Source organism: Hyla sarda, chromosome 1 (assembly GCF_029499605.1).
Source record: "Hyla sarda isolate aHylSar1 chromosome 1, aHylSar1.hap1, whole genome shotgun sequence".
Lineage (NCBI taxonomy): Eukaryota > Metazoa > Chordata > Amphibia > Anura > Hylidae > Hyla > Hyla sarda.
Window position 1 is genome coordinate 72,671,419 of NC_079189.1, and position 14,946 is coordinate 72,686,364.

Below are 14,946 nucleotides of genomic sequence, written 5' to 3' on the forward strand. Positions count from 1 at the left end.
ATCCCTACGCACGCCGCGCCGGCGCAGCAGCATAATAACGTCACCAGAAAGCAAGGCCCGGACCTTGCAGAAGATGCGCAAGACACCGGAGGATCGCGAAGAAGACACCGGAGCAGCGGGACAGCATCGGGAGCCCCTGGAACAGCAGCGGGAGCGGTGAGGACCTGGTGCGGAGCGGCGGGGACAGGTAAGTACAGCTTCCTATACTTTACATTGCACGGATCCCTCAACATACGATGGATTCGACAAACGATGGGTCGTTTGGAACGAATTACCATCGTATGTTGAGGGACCACTGTATTACAAGCTCTGGACAGGTTAATGGAACCCAGGTGAATCATAAACTGCGGCGTTGAGTTCATATGAAATATAGAATCGAATACAAGTCCAAAACACAAGAAAACTGATCTATATAGCACTCGCGAGTCATAGTTTTGCAGAAATAACTGTACTTTATTCAAGCTTCAGTAGCCACATAAGAACGATATACATGGTGCAGGGAGGGAGAGAAAGCAGCCAAAGCCGCACAGCAAAGGAACGACAGACTGTTTCACATCAGTGGCGCTTCATCTGGTTCATTTTTACCTTCAAGTGTACCTGTCAGATCCAAAAAAATGTAAATAAAAAATGAATATGTTACCCAGTACCTAATACTCAAATTGTATATATCATTTTTATGTGACTAGCACCATTATTTTTTTTATTACACTTTTATTGTTGCTCACTTGCTTGAATTTCTCTCAAATTGAGGGGACGTGGCCTCACTGTGCAGGCCTCAGCCTGCTGTCAGCTCACCTCCCTTTGCATTAGCAAAACTACAAATCCCAGCATGTCCTCATTGTCAGTGCGTGCTGGGAGTTCTAGTTTTATATGTTCCCTCCCCAACCAGTCACTCTGCAGCCGCTCTAAAACTACAACTCCTATGATGCCCTGACAGCCTGTATATCTGTCAGGGCATGATGGGAGTTGTAGTTTCAGAGAGTGACAGGTTACGGAAAGAACATATACAAATATGTGTAACAGTACTAAATATATATACACATATGTTCTCTCCCTAACCTGTCACAGGCTGTCAGGGCATGATAGGAGTTGTAGTTTCAGAGAGTTTACTGTACCCTATACCTCCGCCCGCCATGCCCGCCCTGCTTTTCCTGCCACGCTACTCCGGGCTCTCAGCAGTGGCGTTGTCTGGGGGTCGGCAGCTCTTGCGGGGCACGCTCTGGGTTGGCTCTCCCTCCTGCTCTGCCGGAGAAATTACGGGCCAAGAAGGAGAGCAGGAGGTGCAGCACATAAACTGGGGGACCGCCACAGATGGCGCACCAAAACCTGCACACATCGGCGACCCCCTCTGTGGGCACCTGATGGAGGACTCCCCCCCCTTCTAACCCAAAACATGTATAAAGAAATATACACATACCAATTGTTGTGCAGTAACTTGGGTTGCTGCCAATGCCCACGATACACAGGATCCTGCTGATGCGCCTGATGTACGTGCGTGCGCGCTCTCCCGGAGGCCATGCGCTCACACAGGCAGTGAGCACAGCAGCACCGGACCTGCTGTCAATCAAGAAAAGGTTCCATGATGTAGGTGATGACCGCTGGACACGGCCAGACTGGTATGTGTACCAGAAGGCAGGAGGACCCCTAGTGGCCAGTCTTTTGACTGACTCTTTAATGGGGTACTCAGCCCCTAGACATCTTATCCCCTATCCAAAGATGTCAGATTGCTGGGGTCCCACTGCTGGGGACCCCGGGGATCCCTGCTGCAGCACCCCGCTGTCATTACTGCACAGAGCGAGATCGCTCTGCACGTAATGATGGCCTATACAGGGGCCGGAGCATCATTATGTCACGGCTCCGCCCCTCGTGATGTCACGACCCGCCCCCGTCAATACAAGTCTATGGGAGGGGGCGTGGTGGTCGTTACGCCCCCTGCCATAGACTTGCATTAAGGGGACAGGCCGTGATGTCATGAGGGGCGGAGCCATGACGTCACGCTGCTACGGCCCCTGTATCGCCCGTCATTACGCACAGAGCGAACTCGCTCTGTGCAGTAATGACAGCGGGGTGCTGCAGCGGCGATCCCCGGGGTCCCCAGCAGCGGGACCGCGGCGATCTAACATCTTATCCCCTATCCTTTGGATAGGGGATAAGATGCCAGGGGCGGAGTACCCCTTTAAGCATGAAATGCTGAAAATTTTCTGATTAAAGCAATTGGAAAACATATTGGGGGAGATTTATCAAACCTGTCCACAGAAAAAGTTGCCCAGTTGCCAAGAACAACCAATCAGATCGCTTCTTTCATTTTTCAGAGACCTTGTTAAAAATGAAAGAGGCGATCTGATTGGTTGCTATGGGCAACTGGTCAACTTTTCCTCTGGCCAGGTTTTGATAAATCTCGCCCCATTGTTTTGCAATGTTTTAGAACATATGAAAAGTTTTTATATCTGACAGTACTCATTTAATGACCGAGCCCTATTTTATAAATCTGACTTGTGTCTCTTTAAGTGGTAATGTTTGTAATGGGTTTTTCTTTTATGAGTGAAGCGATTCTGAGTTTTTTTGGGGCATTTCGTATTTATCTTAGTGGTACATATTTGTTGCTATAGGCAGCTTTTTGTGCTCCAAAAAATACTCCAAAATATAGTGAAATTTTTTATTTTATTTTATTTTGGTATTCACTGTGTGGTAAAAATGTTATCTTCATTATGTGGGGCGTTATGATTTTGGCAATTACTATGATTATGCAATACCTAATTTCTACAGCTTTCTATGTTTTTTCTTTTCACAATAACATCCTTTTTTTCTCTCTCTCTTTTTTTGTGTAGCGACGTTCCGTCAGCCATAACTTTACTTTTTGCCCTATTGCACTGTGTGAGGGCTTATTTTTTGCGGCACAAGATGTACTTTATTATATGATGTATTACAAAGCCAAAATATAAAACAATATATGTATGGCAAAATATGGAATTGCGCATTTTTTTCAGAGTTCACAATACGGTAAAAGTGATATGTTTACTTCATTTTATGGGTCAGTACGATTCCAATGATACCAAACTTGGTTGATTTTTTTTGTTTTGGTTTATGGATTAAAAAAATTGAAAAAACAACAAAAAACATGTCAATCTACAAAGCTGTGTTAGGGTTCATTATTTGCGTCATGAGTTGTAGTTTTTAATGGCACCTGTGTGGTTCTGGCTTTTTGATCCACTTTTTATTTAATTTTTCAATTTTGTGAATATTTGGACAAATATTCGTCCTATATTCCGCATATTCGTTCACTTTTTTTTCCATGCGAAATCTATATATATATTCAAAAACAATGCAGCACTACTTCACCATTAGATGCCCGGTGCCAGCGCCCCGACTCGATCAAAGTCCATGTAATAGAAAACAATGGCGCAGCACTCCAAAATTGCAAAAAAGTGTAAAAATGTATTCCTTCATGTCAAGATTCAAAGCGACGTTTCAGCTCCCCAGTGGGGAGCTGAAACATCGGTTTGAATCTTGACATGAAGGAATACATTTTTACACTTTTTTGCAATTTTGGAGTGCTGCGCCATTGTTTTCTATATAAAACTCTATGGGGGATATTCATCAAGAGCTGTGCGCATTTTCACAAATTAGGTGCACAAAAGACCGGCCTAACACTCTGTAGTTTGGTCTATATTGATGCGGGACATAGACAGCTTTGATAAATCTTCCCCAATGTGTGTATGTGTATGTGTGTGTGTATGTTCCAGCATCACGTCCAAACGGCTAAAGATATTAACATGAAACTTGGCACACATGTTACTTATATGTCAGCAACAAACATAGGATAGGGGATTTAACCCTTACTAACCCCCATTTGCCAGGGTTGGGGCTTTTATTTAAAGTCCCATACAAGTCTATGGGAAATTTATGTTATTGCATAATTTCCAAATGTCAAATTTAAATATATAATAGTTAAATTAACCCCTAATCTGTCCCCATATGTGAAGTATGGGGTTTTTGTTTCAAGTCCCCTGCAAGTATATAGGACTTCTGGTGCCTTACTCCACAAGCTCCGCTCTGCATCTCCTGGTGAATGTGTCAGTCCAGCTGGTAAGCCACACCCCATCTCACAAAGGCACGACCACCTTTAAGCCACACCCCTTTTATTTTCAGCTTACAATATCTTTACCACAACGCAGCCCCACCTGAGGACGGGGGATGAGGATTAGAAATGAGGATTAGCTATGGGAACGGGATATAAGGATGGGATATGAGGACGGATATGGGGACGAGATATGGGGTAGGGATATGGGGATGGGATATGGGGACGGGATACGGGGGCCGGATATGGGGATGGGATATGAGGACAGGATATAAGAACAAAATATAAGGACAGGATATGAGGTCGGAATATGAGGAGGGGATTTAGGGATGGGATATGAGGAGGGGATATGGAGTCAGGATTTTGGGACTGGATATGAGGACAAAAACTTCCTCCTTTGTTGCTTTTCCCCCACAAGGATAAGGTAGGAAAAACCGGGCAGCGCAGGGTTCTCAGCTAGTTTGTAATAAAATGTGCAACATGCACATGCGCGATTATATCTGTCAACTGACTACTTTCCTATTGCTTGCTAGGGATGTTGCTAATTTCTGACAACTGTATATGCATCCTTCTCATTGGCCAACAAGCTTAAAGAAGGGAGGGATCAATGTCCTCTGGAAGTGCGGATATTCGCTTATTTTTCGCATACAATTCGCATTCGCATATTCGCCTTCTTTGGACCACAAGCTGGAAGCAGGAAGGGATGATCACTTTTTATTTACACATGTGGAAAAAAACAAACGAATATTCGTCATAACGAATATAATTTGCGATATTCTAAATATTCGCAAAATTGCGAAGTGCCGATATTTGCGAAAAAATTTGCTATTCGAATATTTGTGCTTAACCCTACTGCTTTGTTAGGATACAGCAATCCCCAATCTATAACTCCCCAGCTGTGACAAAACTACAACCCCCAGCATGTCTTCACAGTCAGGGTATGCTGAGTTGTAGTTTTGCTAATGGTAGTGGGTGGAGGAGGTGGTGGGGAGATGTGCAGCGGGGATATGTGAGCAGCAGAGAGTTTGCGGGGGAAATGTGAGCAGCGGGATATGTGCGGAGGGAGATGTGCGGTGGGCAAATGTGAGTGCCGGGAGATGAGCAGCGCAGGGGGTAGGGAGCACGTTACTTCTGCCCGGGCTGCACAGTCAGTCTGTGGCGGTGAGATGCTATTCTCCCGCTCTCCGCGCCAAACCTGAAAGTCTGAAATCTTCTAAGACTGCTGCCAGGCATGGAGAGCGGGACAGCAGAGGAGCTGACAACCAACAATTGCGTCTTGCGTGCCTACATGCAGCACGTCACCACGTAACCTTAAAGCCACAGCTGTTTTAAAGCAGATGTAGCAATAATTAAAAAAACAAAGAGGCAGCCTGAGACCCGGGGCTATTGGCCTGACTCCAGTCCCGTTAGCCCCCACACCCCCGCCCCCAGCAACGCCACTGCCGGCAGACACTTCGCAGACCATGAGAAGACCATACACGCTTATATGTGCACTTGTACTCATCCATGCCAGCAGCTCTCATCCCCCACAACAAAGATTAACCCCTTAAGGACTCATGACATTCTCATATGTCTTCATTTCAGAGTCCTTAAGGACTCATGACGTATGAGAACGTCATGAGCTTTCCCGGCCCCCGCAGCCAGCTGGAGCGGAGCCGGTGCCCGATTCCTGCTGAAATCGTTCAGCAGGCATCGCGGCATATCGGCCAGGGGGGTCATGATGACCCCCATGTCGGCGATGGCCGCAGATCGCTGTACAATTCAGCCCAGCAGTCTGCGGCGGATTCCGGGTCAATTGGGTCTCCAGTGAACCGGTGACCCGGAATTACTGGCTGATCGGGGCCGTCTCTGACGGCCCCGAACAGCCATAGCCAGCAGGGGTGAGGTGGCACTGGTGCCAACTCACGATCGCCCTGATTCCTCGGCTGGTTTACCGGCCGACCAATCAGGGCACCTGCTGTGGGTGTCACTCCCGCAACCCGCTCCGCCCCTCTTCCGGAGGACGTGAGCGGTGCGGGAAGTTGACCCCGGCAACTGGGGTCCCCGGTGTCAATGTTGGGATCGGGGCCCCAGGAGCGGTGACGAGGGACTGACCTGTGTGCCGGAGCAGCAGTTGGAGCTGAGTGACAGCCTCCTGCTGTTGCTTAGCAACAGCTCCCAGTATGCAAAAAGGGCATGCTGGGAGCTGTAGTTATGCAACAGCAGGAGGCAGACCACCACAACTCCCAGCATTCCCTTATGGGCATGCTGGGACTTATAGTTTTGCAACAGCTGGAGGCACATTTTTTCTATGGAAAAGTGTACCTTCAGCTGTTGTATAACTACAACTCCCAGCTTGCACAATCAGCTAAAGTGCATACTGGGAGTTGTAGTGGTGCATCTGCTGGTTGCATAACTACTACAACTCCCAGCATGCCCGTTGGCTGTCAGTGACTGCTGAGAGTTGTAGTTTTGCAACAGCTGAAGGCACACTGGTTGTGAAACACTGAGTTAAGTAGCAAACCAGTGTGTCTCCAGCTGTTGCATAACTACAATCCCCAGCATTCCCAGCCAAAGTAGTATGCCTCCAGCTGTTGCATAACTACAACTCCCAGCAGGCACACTGGTTGCAAAACACTGAGTTTGTTACCAAACTCAGTGTTTCACAGCCAATGTGCCTCCAGCTGTTGCAAAACTACAACTCCCAGCATGCACTGATAGACCGTACATGCTGGGAGTTGTAGTTTTGCAACCGCTGGATGTTTCTCCCCCCCAATGTGAACGTACAGGGTACACTCACATGGGCGGAGGATTACAGTAAGAATCTGGCTGCAAATTTGAGCTGCCGCAAACTTTCTGCTGCAGCTCAAATTGCCAGCGAGAAACTACTGTGAACCCCCACTCGTGCGACTGTACCCTAAAAACACCACACTACACTACACTAACACACAATAAAATAAAAAGTAAAAAACACTATATATACACATACCCCTACACAGCCCCCCTCCCCTATAAAAATGAAAAACGTCTGGTACGCCACTGTTTCCAAAACGGAGCCTCCAGCTGTTGCAAAACAACTACTCCCAGTATTGCCGGATAGCCACTGACTGTCCACGCATGCTGGGAGTTTTACAACAGCTGGAGGCACCCTCTTTGGGAATCACTGGCGTAGAATACCCCTATGTCCACCCCTATGCAAGTCCCTAATTTAGGCCTCAAATGCACATGGCGCTCTTTTGCTTTGGAGCCCTGTCGTATTTCAAGGCAACAGTTAAGGGTCACATATGGGGTATCGCCGTACTCGGGAGAAATTGTGTTACAAATTTGGGGGGGTATTTTCTGCTATTACCCTTTTGAAAAATTTTAAATTTTTGGGAAACCAAGCATTTTAGGTAAAACATTTTTTTTTTTTTTACATATGCAAAAGTCGTGAAACACCTGTGGGGTATTAAGGTTCACATTACCCCTTGTTACGTTCCCCGAGGGGTCTAGTTTCCAAAATGGTATGCCATGTGTTTTTGTTTTGCTGTTCTGGCACCATAGGGGCTTCCTAATTGCGGCATGCCCCCAGAGCAAAATTTGCTTCCAAAACGCCAAATGTGACTCCTTCTCTTCTGAGACCTGTAGTGCGCCAGCAGAGCACTTTTCACCCCCATATGGGGTGTTTTCTGAATCGGGAGAAATTGGGCTTCAAATGTTGGGGGGTATTTTCTGCTATTACCCTTTTTAAAAATGTAAAATTTTTGGGAAACCAAGCATTTTAGGAATTTTTTTTTTTACATATGCAAAAGTCGTGAAACACCTGTGGGGTATTAAGGTTCACATTACCCCTTGTTACGTTCCCCGAGGGGACTAGTTTCCAAAATGGTATGCAATGTTTTTTTTTTGCTGTTCTGGCACCATAGGGGCTTCCTAAATGCGACATGCCCCCCAAAAACCATTTGTCGCTCCTTCCCTTGTGAGCCCTCTACTGCGCCCGCCGAACACTTTACATAGACATATGAGGTATGCCCTTACTCGAGAGAAATTGGGTTTCAAATACAAGTAAAAAATTTCTCTTTTTACCCCTTGCAAAAATTGGGTCTACAAAAACATGCGAGTGTAAAAAATGAAGATTTTGAATTTTCTCCTTCACTTTGCTGCTATTCCTGTGAAACACCTAAATGGTTAAAACACTTACTGAATGTCATTTTGAATACTTTGAGGGGTGTAATTTTTATAATAGGGTCATTTATGGGGTATTTCTAATATGAAGACCCTTCACATCCACTTCAAACCTGAACTGGTCCCTGAAAAATACTGAGTTTGAAAATTTTGTGAAAAATTGGAAAATTGCTGCTGAACTTTGAAGCCCTCTGGTGTCTTCCAAAAGTAAAAACTCATAAATTTTATGATGCAAACATAAAGTAGACATATTGTATATGTGAACCCAAAAATTTTTTATTTTGAATATCCATTTTCCTTACAAGCAGAGAGCTTCAAAGTTAGAAAAATGCTAAATTTTCATTTTTTTCATCAAATTTGGGGATTTTTCACCAAGAATGGATGCAATTTCCCACCAAAATTTACCACTATGTTAAAGTAGAATATGTCACGTTATATGTCACATTCCAGAGTTATTAATGTTTAAAGTGACAGTGGTCAGAATTGCAAAAAACGGCCGAGTCCTTAAGGTGAAAAAGGGCTAAGTCCTTAAGGGGTTAAAGGGGTACTCCGGTGGAAAACTTTTTTTTTTTTAATCAACTGATGCCAGAAAGTTAAACAGATTTGTAAATTACTTGTATTAAAAAATCTTAATTCTTCCAGTATTTATTAGCTGCTGAATACTACAGAGGAAATTATTTTCTTTTTGGAACACAGAGCTCTGTGCTGACATCATGACCACAGTGCTCTCTGTTGTCATCTCTGTCCATTTTAAGAACTGTCCAGAGTAGGAGAAAATCCCCATAGAAAACATAAGCTGCTCTGGACAGTTCCTAAAATGGACAGAGCTGTCAGCAGAGAGCACTGTGGTCATGTTGTCAGCAGAGAGCACTGTGTTACAAAAAGAAAACAATTTCCTTTGTAGTATTCAGCAGCTAATAAGTACTGGAAGGGTTAAGATTTTTTTAATAGAAGTAATTCTAATAGAAGTTAGTTGTGGTAGGGGATTCTATAATCAGGAAGACAGATAGAATAATTTGTCGCCAAGACCACCTCAACCGAATGGTTTGCTGTCTCCCTGGTGACAGGGTTCGGCATGTGGTGGAAAGGGTGGACAAATTACTAGGGGGGGCTGGGGATGACCCAGCTGTCGTGGTCCATGTGGGAACCAACGACAGAATACATGGTAGGTGGAGGTCCTTGAAGAATAATTACAAGGAACTAGGTGCCAAGCTGAAGGGAAGGACCTCTAAGGTTGTGTTCTCTGGAATACTTCCTGTGCCATGCGCATCGCAGGAAAGACAGCGGGAGCTTAGGGAGTTAAATGCATTGCTTCAGTCGTGGTGTAAAGGGGAAGGGTTTGGGTTTTTAGAGCACTGGGCTGACTTTTCATTGGGGTGCAAACTCTATTCTATGGATAATTTGCACCTGAATGGAAGGGGGTCCGCTGTGCTGGGGGAGAGAATCCTGAAAGGGGTGGCAGAGTATTTAAACTAGATGAGTGGGGGGGAGGATAATAAAGCAAAGAAAGCAGACAGTGGGATGGATAGGTTAGAGAGGGGTCAGGACATAATGGTGGGTGGAGAGGAGTCCTGTGGGGGGAGGTTAAGAGCAGTGGATAAGGAGATCCATGGGTTACAAACCAGCCGTAAAAATAAATGTAGCCCGAAAAATTGTAATCCCAATAATTCAAAAAATTCCATTAGCCCCAATAACTCAATAACTACAATAAGTCCCATTAACTAAAAAAAATACCATTAGCCCCAATAACTTAAATAATAACGTTAGACCCAATAACGCAAAAAATCCCATTAGCGCCAATAACTTAAATAATAACGTTAGACTCAATAACTCAAAAAATCCCATTAGCCCCAATAACTTAAATAATAACGTTAGACCCAATAACTCAAAAAATACCATTCGCCCCAATAACTTAAATATTACAATTAGCCCTTATAACTCAAATAATAACATTAACCCCAATAACTCAGAAAATCCCATTAGTGAGACTATATGTGTAAAACTTAATGGAAATATAAAGTGTATGTTCACAAATGCCAGAAGCCTAGCAAATAAAATGGAGGAGCTTGAGGCCCTGATACTGGAGGAACATATTGATATAGTTGGGGTCACTGAGACATGGCTGGACTCCTCGCATGACTGGGCTGTCAATCTGCAGGGGTTTACATTGTTTCGCAAGGATAGAATGAACAGAAAAGGTGGTGGAGTCTGTCTGTATGTAAGAAGTGGTATGAAAGTCAGTGTGAACGATGCCATAGTGTGTGATGATTCTGAGGATGTGGAATCACTGTGGGTAGAATTACAAAAGGAGGGAAATACTGAAAAAATAATATTTGGTGTAATCTACAGACCCCCTAATATCACTGAAGAGATAGAAGGTCGGCTGTATAAACAAATAGAGAGGGCCGCCCGGGCAGGTACAGTGGTAATAATGGGAGATTTTAACTATCCAGATATAGATTGGGGCCGGGGGCCGGGGGCTGGCTAAAACTACAAAGGGGAGAAAATTCTTACATTTATTGCAGGATAATTTTATGGGCCAGTTAGTGGAGGACCCAACAAGAAGTGATGCCTTGTTGGATCTGATCATTTCCAACAACGCAGAGCTGGTTGGTAATGTAACTGTGTGGGAAAACCTTGATAATAGCGACCACAATATAGTTACTTTTGACTTAAAATGTAGAAAACAAAGACAGACGGGGAAGGCAAAAACATTTAACTTTAAAAAGGCAAATTTCCCTGGGCTGAGGGCTGCACTACAGGACATAGACTGGGGGGAGGTGTTCTCAAATACTGATACAAAAGGTAAATGGGACATCTTTAAATCAACTCTAAATAACTATACAGCTAAATATATACCAAAGGGGAACAAATATAAACGATTAAAACTAAATCCTACATGGCTAACAAATGATGTTAAAAGAGCAATAAACAACAAAAAAATAGCCTTCAAAAAATTCAAATCTGATGGGTCAGCTATAACATTTAAACAGTACAAAGAGCTTAATAAAATCTGTAAAAATGTAATAAAAACAGCAAAAATTCAAAATGAGAGACAGGTGGCCAAAGAAAGCAAAACTAATCCTAAATATTTTTTTAGATATATAAATACAAAAAAAGCAAGGACAGAGCATGTAGGACCCCTTAATAATGATAATGGGGAGGTTGTCACGGGCGATCAAGAGAAGACGGAGCTACTGAATGGGTTCTTTAGTTCTGTATACACTATGGAAAAAGGAGCTGACATTGGCCAGGTCAGTGCTGGTAACACATCATGTAATGTACTGAACTGGCTTAATGTAGAGATGGTACAAGGTAAGTTAAGTGAAGTAAATGTAAGCAACTCTCCAGGGCCGGATGGACTACACCCAAGAGTTCTTAGAGAGGTAAGTTCAGTAATATCTGTACCCCTGTTCATGATATTTAGAGATTCTCTGGTGTCTGGTATTGTGCCAAGGGACTGGCGCAAGGCGAATGTGTTACCAATCTTCAAGAAGGGCTCTAGGTCTTCGCCAGGCAATTATAGACCGGTAAGTTTAACGTGCATTGTGGGTAAATTGTTTGAAGGACTTATAAGGACTTACATACAGGAATACATAGGGGATAATAGTATTATAAGTGATAGCCAGCATGGGTTTACTAAGGATAGAAGTTGTCAAACCAATCTAATTTGCTTTTATGAAGAGGTGAGTAGAAGCCTTGACAGAGGAATGGCTGTAGATATAGTGTTTCTGGATTTTGCCAAAGCGTTTGATACTGTCCCTCACAGACGTCTGACAGGTAAGTTAAGGTCTTTGGTCTTGGAAACTTTAGTTTGTAACTGGATTGAACACTGGCTCATGGATCGTACCCAGAGAGTGGTGGTCAATGATTCGTACTCTGATTGGTCCCCGGTTATTAGTGGTGTACCCCAAGGTTCAGTACTGGGCCCGCTGTTGTTTAATTTATTTATCAATGATATAGAGGATGGTATTAACAGCTCTGTTTCTATCTTTGCAGATGACACCAAGCTTTGTAGCACGGTACAGTCTATAGAGGATGTGTATAGGTTACAAGATGACTTGGATAGACTAAGTGTCTGGGCATCCACTTGGCAAATGAGGTTCAATGTGGATAAATGTAAAGTTATGCATCTGGGTACTAATAACCTGCATGCATCGTATGTCTTAGGGGGGATTAAACTGGCAGAGAAGGATCTGGGTGTACTTGTAGATCACAGACTACAGAATAGCACGCAATGTCAGGCTGCTGCTTCCAAAGCCGTCAGGATATTGTCATGTATAAAAAGAGGCATGGACTCGAGGGACCGGGACATAATACTCCCCCGTTATAAAGCATTGGTACGGCCTCACCTGGAATATGCTGTTCAGTTTTGGTCGCCTGTACATAAAAGGGACACTGTGGAGCTGGAAAGGGTGCAGAGACGCGCGACTAAACTAATATGGGGCATGGAACATCTTAGGTATGAGGAGCGATTAAAGGAGTTACAATTGTTTAGTCTTGAGAAGAGACGTTTAAGGGGGGATATGATAAACTTATATAAGTATATAAATGGCCCATACTAAAAATATGGAGAAAAACTGTTTCAGGTTAAACCCCCCCAAAGGACGAAGGGACACTCCCTCCGTCTGGAGAAGAAAAGGTTTAGTCTAAAGGGGCGACACGCCTTCTTTACCGTGAGGACTGTGAATTTATGGAACGGTCTACCTCAGGAACTGGTCACATCAGGAACAATTAACAGCTTTAAAACAGGGGTAGATACATTCCTGGAACAAAATAACATTAATGCTTATGCAGAATTATAAAAGTGCATCCCTTCCCCTTATCCCCTTACACCCTTCCCTTCAATTCCCTGGTTGGACTTGATGGACGTATGTCTTTTTTTAACCTTACTAACTATGTAACTATGTAACAAGGCCTCTGCATAATGAAAGAAGCAATCTGATTGGTTGCTATGGGCAACTGGACAACTTTTCCCTTGCACAGGTTTTGATAAATCTCCTCCATTTTTATTGTGAGCCCCCCAGTTGGTTTTCCCTTTACCAAGGGACCAATACAGAAGGGAATTTTTTCAATGCTTTACACTTTTTGTAACCCCCTGGAATGATAAGTGATAGAGAGCAATACGTTTCCTCTCTAAATGGAAGAGTCTTAGGATTTCCACTTTGGGTCCAACTGGTACTACAACCAATGAGGTCCAAGATAAAGCATTTAGTTGTTGGAGGTAGCTGTGTGTCATACATCCTACGTGTAATTGTGGCGACTACTAACGGTGTGCAGGGATATAGATCAGTTTGTGTCACCAAGGCACCGGGCACAAAGATGACACCAATGCAACTATCTTTACTGAGGCAGGGATTGTTAAATCTGTTGCAATACTGACTTCGATGCAGAGTGAACAAGGATAGCTTGTCCTCATGCTGGGATTTGTAGTTGCTTAGACTTCAGATTAAATAGCTGCCCATGCTGACTTGAAGATTTTAGATTGACTGGCTGACTGAAGAGAATGTTTCCCCCCTGCAATTTTATGCTCACCGCTAGGCTTTGACTTTCACCTGAGCGAGGGGGTGTCCTGAGATTGACGTGGCTGTAGATTTTGGATTTCTCCTCCTTAGGCCTCCTTTGACTTCTTCACACTCTTCTCCACACTCCTCTGAACTGGACTATACTGAACTGCATCTCCTCACTACTGAACAGCTCCACCCCCCTACACTATATAAAGGCCAATGTTGGGGGCTCCCATTAGGGCACCAGGGTCACTGTGCAGCAATCCCTTAAAGGTACAGTAACAATTTAACACAACACAGTGCAATACAACAGAATACAAGATGGAGTAGTGGGTCCAGCACAGTAGCAGCAAGGATGCCTGAGGCAATATTTAGCCCACAGGACGACAGCCTTTGCTTGGACACCATATAATATTTAAGACCCCCAGCCAAAATGAAAGAAGAAGAGGGCAATTTAGACCATATGGAGAATAATAGCATCAACTCACCAACAACTAGGACACGAGGAGTCTGTGAGAGCCAAATCTATGCAGTAAGACCTGGGTGTTATACATTCTATGGAGTAGGAAACGTTGAGACAACAGTCCAGCCACAGAAAGTGACAGGAAGGGTGTGTAAGATAAAGTTTCCCAATCTTCTGAGGACAAAACACCAAAATCATAGTAAAAAAATTTCAAAAACTGTAAGAGAATATCACAAATGGTATTTACTAAAAAGTTAACCATAAAGAGATGAGTTAACTGCAGAGGAGTATAATTACATGACTGCTGTCTCTAGCGGAGAGCAGGAATAGACAACCAATGACCTTGATCTGCCCTACACCTCAACAGCACGGCAAAGTTGCAAATAATGGTAAAAAGTGTCCACACCACTCTTTGGTGGATATAAATTCCCAGCCAGCCTGTTGTTCATTGCTTGTGTTTGTATCTGCACTGACACTTGTTTAACTCCTGGCTTGATCTTCACTCTGTATTTTTGACCCTTGGCTATGGTGACCTGACAATTCTCTTGTTTTCCGTCTTGGTACTGCTACCCATCCTTGTTTGAAGCAGCCTGTCTGTTTGTCTAAAATCCAAACTGGAGAGTGAGCAGTTGACTACCTCACATGATGTGCAAGTGTCTTGCCATCCTGCCAGGGCTGGAACAGCAAACTAGATCCGCAGAAAATAGACACAGAGGTCTGGTGAAAAAATGCTTAAAATGTATTGCACCAATAAA

At 44.0% G+C, this 14,946-nt stretch overlaps 1 long non-coding RNA gene across 4 annotated transcripts in view; it reads right to left on the minus strand.

Annotated features, from left to right (window-relative positions):
• Nucleotides 1-444: 444 nt before the first annotated feature.
• The window catches only part of LOC130301212 (uncharacterized), a 52,237-nt gene continuing 37,735 nt past the window's right edge, over nucleotides 445-14,946 (minus strand). For 2 of the 4 annotated variants that reach the window (XR_008851904.1, XR_008851892.1), the window contains exons 3-4: nucleotides 1,418-1,554; nucleotides 445-597 (exon numbers count right to left, since the gene is read on the minus strand). This is a non-coding gene — a long non-coding RNA (uncharacterized LOC130301212). Of the gene's footprint in view, nucleotides 598-1,417; nucleotides 1,558-6,172; nucleotides 6,207-14,946 lie in introns of those variants that run through there. The other 2 variants (XR_008851898.1, XR_008851910.1) reach the window with 2 other exon arrangements.